Source organism: Cupressus sempervirens, chromosome 1 (assembly GCF_028749045.1).
Source record: "Cupressus sempervirens isolate cs-2001-9-10 chromosome 1, ASM2874904v1, whole genome shotgun sequence".
NCBI lineage: Eukaryota > Viridiplantae > Streptophyta > Pinopsida > Cupressales > Cupressaceae > Cupressus > Cupressus sempervirens.
The window spans coordinates 111,952,189-111,965,033 of NC_143118.1; the positions used below are offsets into that span (position 1 = coordinate 111,952,189).

Here is a 12,845-nt window from a genome sequence, read left to right on the forward strand (position 1 = left end):
AATAATGGAACTGTGAGAGTTGGAACCTTTATTTGACCCAAATGGGTGTCCAAAAATGAAAACACATGAAATAGAAACTAAGTCGAAGTACATTTTTTTTGGGTGACACAGGATTGCCCTTATACCTCTGGATGCTCCTACATCATGAATATATAGCAGCAAATGCAACAGCATGTCAGGCTATTTGGCTAAGGAGGATCTTGACAAATTTGAATGAATGGCAAGAGGATGGAACCACAATTTATTGTGACAACATTTCAACATCTCATCTATTGCATTGTCCAAGAATCTAGCCTTCCATGGGAGAAGCAAACATATAGAGATCAGATATCACTTCATCAGGGAGTTGGTGGAGAATGGGGATATCAAAATGGAATTTTGTAAGTCTGAGCAATAGCTAGCAGACATTTTTACCAAGCCATTAGGCATTGGGACTTTTGTACACCTACGAGAGTGTCTTGGTATAGTTCATTTGGATCAGTAGTGATCCTTGTTTGTTTTGCTCGGGATAAAGGGGGAATGTTGGAATATTAATTGCAGTTGGTTGTTTCTCCCTGGAGCCAAATGCCCACCTACCATCCCTGACAACTTGCACAACAGTCATAAACATGAATTCGGTAGGTGAGTTTTCAAATTCAGAAATGAGAGTGAAAACATTTTGCAAATATAACAAAAGGAATGTTTACATTCATTCAGACAAAGATCCAGAAAGACAAAAAGACAGTAGAGTGAAGGTGAAGAAGAGCAGATCAGAGAGTTGCAGAGAGAAGAGAAGTGATCAACAAATCCATTCGTCAGAGTACAAAGAAAAGAAAGTTCATTTCGTGTTTGCAGTTGCACACATTTCTTCTTTGATCATTCTGTAAGTTTATTATTTGTTTGTTTTGACCTTTTGAAGTAGTGATTGCTCCAGGCATTGTAGTATGCAGCCATTAGAGTTGTAATTTTGAAGTTTAAAGTTTGAAGTTTTTTCAATTTGAAGTTTAAGGTTATTTTAGGGTTTTCTAGTTGAAGCCGAATGCTCCCAGATTTTGTGATGGTTTAATCAAGTTGAATAGTAAAGAAAACATGCATACTTGAATCCATTACTCTTCCCTTTGTTTATTGCATTTGATAAGTTTATTGTTGAGTATTTCAAGCTTTGGGTCTCTGGTTTTAATGGTGAAAATATTTACGTCATAAGTCTGCACTCGGTATTGTCTTTGGTAGAAGTCATCTGCAGTGGCTATCAAGTTCACTCGGTGCCTTCTTCTACCGAGCTTCACCCTCCTATGCCCACCGAGTTCACTCGGCATCCACACTACTGAGCTCACTTGGTATCCAGTGTCTACCGAGTTCTTCATTTACCAAGCTCACTCGGTAACCTCTCCTGCCACTCAGTTTCTTAAGTGCTGAGCAAATTTTTGGCACTTGGTAATAATTTGTGCCGTGCAAATTTTTAGGGTTGTGAGTTTTAATATTTCTCACAAGACTGAAATACATACAAGACAACTGTTCTAAATAATGTTCTTGCTATTGTAGGACTGATTGTCTTCTATGAAGAAATTGTGAATGTATATGCAAATGCAATGTGGCCTTAAACTGCAACTATACTTTGTCTTGTTATGCTGACCTTTCTTAAAGAATTATGTTTCTTGTGTATTGGAAAGCCTTTGAGATTTGAACTTAATGAACCTCGGTTACCTATGTAAGCATGTTTAAATTTCCTTATGGTTGGGTGTTATGTGGCTTTAAAGGGGAGGGTTTGAAATAGATATCATCCGCTTTGTTCCTCTCTACTTGTCAATTCTGATACAATGGATATATTACATTTTGTTTTTTTCTTTTAGCTATTTCTGGCACTTAAAATGCTTAGTCAAACTATTTCTTTTTACACATATGTGTAGATATGTTGTATTTTACTTTCTACATATGAGTAGATATGCTTTTCTATTATTTACTGCATATACGTATGTTATTATGTTTTTCCATGCCACATTTTGTGTTTAGGCTACTTAGACATATGTGAAAAGTAGTATGTGTTCAAGGCTACACTGGATCCATCTGATCCTCTTGTTCTGAGTTGCTAGGCTTCTCATACTAGGGCCAGGGTGTTCTTCGTGTCAGGAATGACCCTGGGGGAGCTAAACACTCTGCAATTGGTGTGGTAAAAGCACTTGGGCCACACTCCCGTCTCAGATGGTAGATGGACAATATCCGATGGCTTTGGAGATTGGAACTTATAGAAGGGCACATGTTCGAGGCTTTTTGGTTAACTCTACCCATGATGTAATGTCATCTTGTAATGATCATTAAGATTCAATTATGAACAATGGATATTGAATCTATAGTAATCTTGATGTACTATTTAATCATGCATATGATAGACATGTGATAGATGTATGATGTGTAGATTAGCATCTTTGTCAATGTATATTAATTACGTTTGGTTATGGCAAACAAAATTGTTAAATCTTGATTATTGGATAATGAATCATTATTGACTTTTCAACTAAGTATTTATTTAATGTTTAATTCCGTACTTCTTGCAATTGTATGATGTGGCAATTGTCGAGTAGGACATAGTTCTTACACCACTCTATGGAAATTAAGACTACCCCTATATCTAGCAAGATGAATAGAATGTAATCATTATAAATCAGCATAAAACAGTATCTCATGTAATTTTAGAAACCAAGCTCTTCAAAAAGAGAGGAAGAAAGGTCGGTAGTCGACTTCTCTTCCCCTTCATCACAAAACATCATCATAATTTCTTCTATATTAATCTCACTCATCTCCCCTTGCTCTATGTCAAAAGTGGTGCTGCCAGAGTGACTACAATCCTCACGCTCAGGTGGAGTAGAGAGAGGAGGATTATTGAGGCAGGCAGAAGATCCGTACATGATTTGAGCGGCACGGTCATATGCAACAGCAGCTTCATACGCTATTTCGAAGGTGCCAAGCCAGAGGCGCTTCCCATTGTTGGGCTCTCTAATTTCAGCTACCCATTTTCCCCATTTTCTCTGCCGAACTCCTCTGTAACTGTACAGCCCATTTTCAGGACCCCCCCTTTCCCTTCATACACCCTTTTGTGGATCCCTTGTTAACTGCCCCTCCTCTTCTTCTCTTTTTCATCTGCTGCTCGCTTGAATTCGACACCCGCCATCTGTCTAGCACCTCATTTACTTTCTCCTCTCTCTGCCCTCTCGCAGTTTTGGCCATCTTTCATTTCAACTCTCGAAAACCATAGCGAACCATTCCTTTTAAACTGAAATTGCTTGGCTGCAAAGCTTTCTCCACACGTTGTCTACCTCGGACCATCCAAAGCGGACGCGGTAAAAAGGTAAGCCAAAACCAAAAAAGATAAAAGGAAATTGAGTCAGAAAGTTAAAAAATGAAAATGACTATTTCCTTGTTTTGCAGCTCGGAGATGACTTTCTCGCCAAGTTTGTATGCATTTAAATCAGATTGCGTCTCAATGGAGCAACGTGAGCTCGTTAACTGCGTCATGTCCGTGTAAAATGCAAATTGTCGGCACCGCCAGAAAGCATAGGCTTTGGCGTCTGTGTAAACTCTAAACTTTCAAGTTGATTTAATTACTCCAACTTTATGTTTACTATAATAATTACTCCACTTGTAGCAGGAACGTCGATAGATCATTTCCCATAGAAACTTTTGTCAGTTTAACGCGTTACAGTGGACTCACACCACAGGTTCCTATGAATTTATAGCGAAGTATTGACGAGTGTTGTTCATACCTCGACTTAAACAATGGCAAATTTGGAGTTAAAAAAATGTTAGATTTCAATCTATGAATTCGATTGTTTTTGACGTCACTGGGGCCTTCCCAATCATCATCACTGTCATCATCCTTATTTTGTATATCACCTGTTTAATGTGACAAGGAAGACAGGGAAGAAGAGATCCGTTGGCGTAGTTTTCTTATTATTAAAATTTTCAAAATATACATAATATTTTTTTAAATTAATAATATAAATTTTTATTTAAAAACTTCAATCAATGTTTAAAAATCGGTTTAATTAGACCAATTCTATTTGTAACTGAATTCTAAGATAAAAAATTAATATGATCACGATATGAGTTCGATCCCTAGGGACATTTTGTAAATGATCATATGGATTAGAGGGGTTTGTAGGCTAACCTACAACTCCCTCCGACCCATTTCATCACAAGATGTGTCCCTCGTAGTCCTAGGACCCCTATGGACATACTGTATCGATCATATGGGTTAAAGGTAACCTATATATATATATATATATATATATATATATAAAAGAGAAGTTCCTAACTTCATTAATTTCTAAGATGAAATGCATATCTTATCTTGTCATATATTTTATTAAAAAATGAAACTTCTTCTTAAAATAGGATGAATAATAATCGATTCAACAAAACGAATTACTAACATGTAAGAGCCTAAATCACAAAGGTGAATTGTGAGCCTCTCATCTGGGAAGTTGTGGGTTCGATTCTAATTGAACTTAACACATAATAATAATTAATTTTGACAAATAATATAAGTAAATAATAAAAATCAAGGCATAAGCCCATTACCTATCAAAAAAACAAAAAACAAACTTGTAATAGTTTATATCATTAAATAGTATTGAATTATTACCACAATTGTAAGAGAAATGTCATTTAATATCAATTAAAAATAATGTGATTTCCTCTTTGAATATATAATTATCTTCTTATTATTTTTAAAAAATAGCAAGGACCATGTATTGGTTATATCGCTACAAAAGTCTCCTCCACTTCTAAATTTAGATGAAAGTTATATTTTTCATTACAACTCCCTTTACATTACCATGCAAAAATAAGATAAGATGATATATGTTACCATACCTACTTACAATAGATATTATATTGAAAATTATGCATTTTTATCAATTGTCTATTCTTAAGCACGCCCATGTATCCCTATAAATCTCCACTATTATTCATTGTTAGTGAAATAGGATTGATTAATCTATTATGTAACTTGTAATAGCACTTCTGAATATTTTTATGTGTTTTCCAAGTTACTATGCAAATGAATATATATGTGATATAAAAAGGCATGTCTCTTTAATATATTAACTTACATTAGTTATAGTTATAACAAAATTAATATACCTTCAATATATTATAATGATTATATAATAAGATATACATACATACATACATACATATATATCACTCTTAATATAAGCTTATTATTTCATATATAATATTTGTCATATATTATATATCTCATATATATAATATAATTTATTGGATAGAATTATAACATTAACACTCCCTCTTAATGAAGAAGGATAAAACACATAGATATTACACCATAGGTAATATTTCAAGAATAATACATATAGGAAATCTTTGATTAGACGATTTCTAGAATATGATATCATATAAGTATTGACCTATCAGAATATCAACACATGATATTCACCAATTACTATTTGATATCATATTAGGTAACATGAGCATTGGCCTATCAAAACATCAATCAAATGATATTCACCAAGTACTCTAAGTAATGGCCTATCAGAACATCAACTAAATGATATTCAGTAATTACTCAATATGGTAATGGCCTATCAAAATATCAAGGCAAGATATTCACCAAGTACCTAAAATATATCTATACAAGCAACTTGTAGATAGTTAAATTAATAACATCTAACACCTACTTGTTGATTTATAAGATAAAGCCTTTCATGATTTATTTCAACATTTACACAAAATGTATATCATGATACAAGTTATTGTAAGGTTGTCACCTTTCAATAATTTATCCTAATACAAGTGATAATCATTTAGAAGTCATCACTTCTTCATGATGTACATAGGGGACAAGATCATACATGTATGACATCAAAAATTCACATGAAGTCTCCATGAATACTGTCATGTGGTGTTGTCACAACATTCAGCATAAAACATATCAAAGAATAAGGTTTGTCCCTCTTAGTTTCATATCAACTTTTCTGACCTCTTAGCACAAGGTTCTCTCTGATGAAGTGTCACACTTGCTTTGAATCTGTTATCATCCTTCTAACCTCTTGGTAGCAATTCATGTCATGCTTCCCTAGTTCAATGGGTATCTTTATAGCATAAGGCCTTCCATCCTACATACATAAGACATAATCCCATGAATCAAAGTCCTTTAGCTATTATAGCTTTTGATTAGTGTTGAATCCATCAACAAGGTCTACTCCTTCAAAACCAAGATCATAAAAAGCTTGAGTAAATCATATCTTCTATCTACTCCCTCTCATTGTCAAAGGTTACCTCTCATAATGTTATTCATGAAAGTGCACATCAACCTCCTTAGCTCCTTCATTCAATATTGCCCTCGATGGATTCATCAAACTCCCTCTAAATGTGAAATTCTCCTCTATGAAGAATTTTCTTGATCCATCAATCTTATGACTGCAAACATCAAGATCTTTCTCACTTGAGTACAATTTCTTACACCTCTTAATCCATCCTGAAAGTATTTCATTTGAAGAGATTACAAATAGTTCAAAGAACTAAATTATTTAGAAGGAAAATATCGATGATGGAAGCATATAATATTTTATTATCCCATTATTATAACATGAATTAACTACATAAAATTCATGACGAATAATCAAAAGTATAATCATAAAATACTTATCTCTTGTGGTCAAAGATTAATAAACTCTAGACTATAGTTGAATGGCTTTGACTAGGAATCTCACTATCTCGTCATTGCAAGTTTCCTCTCTCTCCTCCTTTTCAATGTATATCCTCTGATGCTACCAAAAATACAACTTGATGCTACCTCACAAAGTTTTTTAGTAGAAACATATGTTTTTATATTTTTCGAAACTTAAGGATCCAAAATCCTTTCTACAGATATTTTTAGGTATCTGCAAGATATATGATTCATACATCCTGTTTGAAAGGACTACACAATCAAATAGCATATGCCAGATGATTTTAATAATCTCCAAGCTTGACTTTCTTCCAAAGGTAAGGTTTGCAATACCAAATCATCTTCCCTCATCAATCCCTATGATGATAAATCATTTTCTTTTCCCAAATGACTATGGTTCACAACTACAAAAACTTTTGATGATGATCAAAGCCAGATTTCCTGAGTTAAGGATGTTATTATTTGAGGACAATCCGTCCCTTCTTTCTATTCAAGAAGACAAAAACCAAGCACAAGGAGTTCACAAGTTGCTATAACACCTTTTAATAACATTGCTCCCAATTCTTGTTGTTTCAGATATACACTTGCTATAACTGACACTGTTAACTATCTCCAACTTGTGAAAACAAGGAACATGGACTCATGAAATAATTAGGCATTGCTTAAGATCATTGTACAACACTTTTAGAATCCCATCAATCATCAAAATTCCTCTCCCACAACATGAGTTCCCTCTCCCTCTCAAGAAATACATGAACAATGAGGACCACTCAAGGAATTTAAGCTATCTCTAGCTTTTACCAATTCAATCATTAATTTTCTCTCAATGTGGGACTCAATCTCACACACTAAAGTTTGTTTCAATGTGTTTCCTCATTGTAAAAGTGAGAAATCTTATTTATGGCTAGGGATCACGTGATAGCATCCATTTCAATGATCCTCTCATTCCAACCGTAATTCATAGTATTTGAATTGGTGACACACATGATCATGCAACTTCATTGCAATGTATTTTTAGCAATTTTTCTTCCACTACAATCTTACAATTGAATGTGGGCCTTTCTGATCTGACTTGATTTCTCCCTTCATTTTCATAAGCTCCTAGCTCATACAACATTTCTTTTTCTGAATCAATATTGTAATTGATGATTATAAAATGTTTTCAGCAATGGGATAGTCTCTAATTAGAGTTTCACTTGCATATGGCTCCATTAATAATCAAGCTTTAAAATCTACTTGATATATATGTCATCTCTTTAAATAGATATTAAGTCACATAGAAAAATATCATAAAGACATCCCACAGTCACTGTTATACTGTAAACCCTAAATATTTCCTAGCAAGGCATATTTGGTTAGGCTTTTGACATTGCTGACTTGGGCCCTCATTTGAATAAGAATAATTTTACCAGATTCAAGATATCCTCCCAAATGCCTTCACAAGAAATGTTAACTTGGTACATTCATTTCGGGTATTTGCATCTCTTAAAACCATACGAGTTAAAAATCAATTTCCATAAGCTCAAGGACCTGTGTATCAAACATAGGAAAAAAAAAACTTCATTAGCACATTGATATTTATTACTATGTAGTAATCCAATAACAAACATAATCATCCAAAATGGAGTCACAACATTCAGGACAATCCACATAGCATTACACCTTTAATTTGATAGTTTTCTAGGTGTAGTTGCTTATAGAGGTTCTACATTATTAATATTGCCATTCATATTTGTACATATTAAATAGATTTTTGTCTCACCCCTAGAGAGTGTGTGGCAATATAACCATCCAAATTCAACCATCGCAATATCCACCAACACTGGAAGGTCTGATTCTATTTTGGTAGGCCTCTGTCCCTTGACAGAGCTTAATATTATTTATTGTAATCATCAACCCAAACTCAAATGACTCACGGTCACCAAACTAGACATAGATGGCTTGTTATTGAATTCAAATTTTACTTGTAAGGTGAGACTCATGATATTGTATCATTATCACTTTCTATATGTGTTCCCAGGTTTGCTCTGATATCATGTTAGTAAAATACGATCGATTAATCTATTCTATAACTTGTAATAGCACTTCTGGATATTTTATGTGTTTTTCAAGTTACTACATGAATGCATATATATGTGATATAAAGAGACATGCCGCTTGGAGAGACATGTCTCTTTAATATATTAACTTACATTAGTTATAGTTATAACACAATTAATATACCCTCAATTTATTATAATGATTATATAATATATATATATATATATATATATATACATCACCATTAATCTAAGTTAATTATTCCATATATAATATTTGTCATATATTATATATCTCATATATATAATATAATTTATCTGTTAGAATTATAACATTAACATTCATAAATGAAACATTGACATTTAATTTTCCATAAGAATATGGTATTAAAGTCAATGGATAATTTGTATAATGCCTTGGCTATATTGAGTTAAAATTTTCTACTAGAGGCAATAGATGATGAAGACCCTTCATGTAGTACAAAGAAGTGCATTGTTCATGAATGTAGAGAATGAATTTAGTTGCTTGCCTCATGATGATATTGTTATATAGTGCAACAGGGAGTGGTACTACATATCATATCATTTAGATGCAAACAATCAATGTCAAGAAAGAGAATAATTTTTTCACTTACTAATAGTTGTGAACCTAAGGAGATTAATCTCAAATATGATTTTGAAGGTAAACCAAAAATTGAGAGGAAAGTTCAATGGTGTTCAAATTGCATTGAGCAATGTTGTAAATATAAGAAATTCTTTAAGGGACACCAATAAGGGGTTTCGGAAGTTCAATGAGCAATCTAAAGTTGTTCATCAGATTTTAAAGATATTTCCTGTTCTTCTAGCTCTAGAGACATTCTACATGAAATTGACATACTGTAAGGTTGTATTTATTTTGTTTAAAATGAATGTAATAATGTTAGTGTAGCTACTTAAGAATAGATATTACATTGGTACTCATAAAATTTTATCAACTATCAATGCTTTCAATATAAAATCATATATTTTTTTAAATTATAACAAAATCTAAAATCTTTCAATAATCTATCGTTTTATCTTGTAACACTCAAATTATTTTAGCCACTCAAAAACTACTGTTATAAAAAAATATGGAGTAGGAATTTCATGTGAAATGTATAGAATTGTTGGAAAACTAACTTCAGTAGTCAAAAATGGTTTTTGTTTCATTGTATGTCCTCTGTTCCCTTATTAATTTTGAAAATAACGTGAAAAACCTACACAATAATAAAATATTTTCCTCTATCTCTGACTGACGTACATTTTGGGTTGTAGAAGCAAAAATGAAGAAAAAAATTGAAATGAATGGGTATTAGGATGCAACGATCAGAATGGGTGACCATAAAATATTACTGTCGTGTAACTTGACAAACCAATCAGAAAGATTACGTTCGATTGAAGCTACCTGCAAATATCTGCCGAGAACCATCCAATCGGAACGCGGAGACATGAGTAGCTGCACCAAAATGTATTCATCAAATATGAAATTGACCGTTTGTTGTTTTGTGCGCATGTAAATCTGTACACGTAGAGCACATTGCGTCTGAAAGGATCAATTTGTGCTCATTCACTGCGTTATGTTATTTTCACAGACATCGAAAATCTTTCTATTTTTTTTTTGCACTTCCGCCGACTTCTACTGTCGGGATTTGTCGGCATGGTCTGAAAACTTAGGCTTTGTCATCCGTGTAAACTGCAGACTTTAAAGCTGTTTTAACTACATGATTTGAATGTTAATATAACTAGCACTTGCATCTTTAAAAGTGCAAGGGTTAACTTTTATATATATATATAATGGTGATCATGTGTTGTATAAAAGTTTAGTCATAATTCTTATTGTTCAATATATGTAAAAATAATTACATTTTGTTTTGAGTATGAGATTCTTCTGTTTTTCATATAATTGTATATGGGTTATTTGGCATTTTAGAATATGTATTAAACACAAAATTCTCTCTCTCTCTCTCTCTCTCTCTCTCTCACACACACACACACACACACACACTCTCCCTCCCTCTGTCCCCTCATCTCATTATCCCTCTAACTATCATTTTCTATATGAAATGGGCCACTTGACTTTTTGAAATTAATAGTTCAAAATTAACTTTACTCTATATCTCTCTATATTTCCATGTCCCTCTACATCTCTTTACCTATCCCACCTCATCTCTCTTCCTATCACATGTATGCATATATCTATTTGCATTTCTGTCATATACTACGTTGGAGCCACAACCAAAAGTTGTTAATTGTATTACAAATTATTTATGAATACTAATAAAAGGAATGAATCCATCTATTAGATATAGAATATTAAATATTCTACTATATATCTGTTTATCTACTATCCATATACCACCTCATATGTCTTTGTTCTATCTATTTATCTTGGCCATCTCCTCTGCCTATTTCTCTCCCTTCTTCTTTATCTTTCACTTCATAACTATCCTTATCTACTATCCATCTACCACCTCATATGTCTTTATTCTATCTATTTATCTTGTCTATCTCCTCTTGCTATTTCTCGCCCCACTCTTTATCTCTCCCTTCATAACTACACTACCTTTGATTTGTGACTTTTATTTTTTATTTCGAAATAGCTCAAGATGAATCAATGGAATGTAAGCCAATTCAATTCCTATTTCATATTAATTTGAAATAATTGGAGAATTTTAGTATCTATAGTCACAAGGACCAAGGAAGTACTCTCACAACAATTTTTAATGACTTTTATTTTTTGGAAGAGCATTTTAGTATCTATAGTCACCATGACCAAGGAAATCACTCTCACAACAATTTTATGGCTTCTATTTTTATTTCCAAATAACTCAAGTTAAACCAATGGAGTTTTCAACCAATTGAGTTTCTATTTCATATTAATTTTCACTAAATTTAAATAGGAGGAATATTTCACTGAATATGAATAGGAGGGATGATTTCTAGATAAATTGTCTTTACTAAAATCTTTCGATATTATATTCCAACATCACCTTCTATTTTATAACTATTTGCATGGGAGTGGACAATTTTTAAAGGTAAAGAAACCAATATTTTAAAGGTAATTAAAATGAATGTCGAACTTTATCCATATAAAAGTATAATGTTGAAAAAATTGATATTATGCTTAAGCATCATATTACTCTTTTTGAATTAAAATTTAAGAATATCATATGTCTCTAAATGATTTATTTTTCTTTAAATTAAAATACTTCTACATTACCTGTTTTATACATCTTTTGTGCTAGAATATCTCTCTCTCTCTCTCTCTCTCTCTCTCTCTCTCTCTCTCTCTCTCTCACACACACACACACACACACACACACACACACACACACACACACACATAAGCACATAAAAACTAGACACAATTTGTTCCAAAAAAATGATTAAGCAAATTTGACTTCTTCCTAAATCTAATTATATAAAATAAAATTCGTCTATATATTTTAATTTTTTAATTTAAACTAGAGGTCTACTAATTTAATTTAAACTAAATAATCTATCTTCAAATAAAATTATATAATTATATTTTTCTTTTAATAAACATTTAATTAAGGAAAAAGACATTAATTCTATAGTAAAAATAAGCTTACACAAATCAATAATGTTGCCTTTCACAAATTATACTAATTATTTTTATATTTGAAAATCAAAATCAATAATGTTTCCTTTCACAAATTATACTAATTTTGATCTATCAAAAAATATAAATTTTTATAGATGTTTAGTTATAAATAAATTTATCAAACTATTTATTCAAATTGTGAAAATTGATTTAAATTTTTATAGATGATTACTATTAATGAATTTTGCAATGTACTCTCCAAAATGCAAATATTTACTGCTTTGCTATGGAATTATCAAATTTTCAATTATAAAAACTTGGAAGACAATTTACTCTTCATATTAAAATTTTAATGACTATTTAGAATCAAACAACTAACATTAAAAAAACTCTAAGCAATTCAAATGGTGGATTCAACTTGATGACAGGGAAAAGGATGATTTTCCCTCATTTCTTTCTTGATCTTGTGGACGTAATAATAATTTATTGGAACAATGTAGTGACTATAGTAGAGAAGAAATGACAGAGTTGAAGCTTGATGATGTGGCCTTGTTGA

General features: G+C 32.1%; 1 pseudogene; it reads right to left on the reverse strand.

The window, feature by feature from the left end:
• Positions 1-2,628: 2,628 nt before the first annotated feature.
• Positions 2,629-3,201, reverse strand: LOC149576466 (putative dehydration-responsive element-binding protein 2H pseudogene; annotated as a pseudogene).
• Between the last annotated feature and the right edge of the window lie 9,644 nt (positions 3,202-12,845).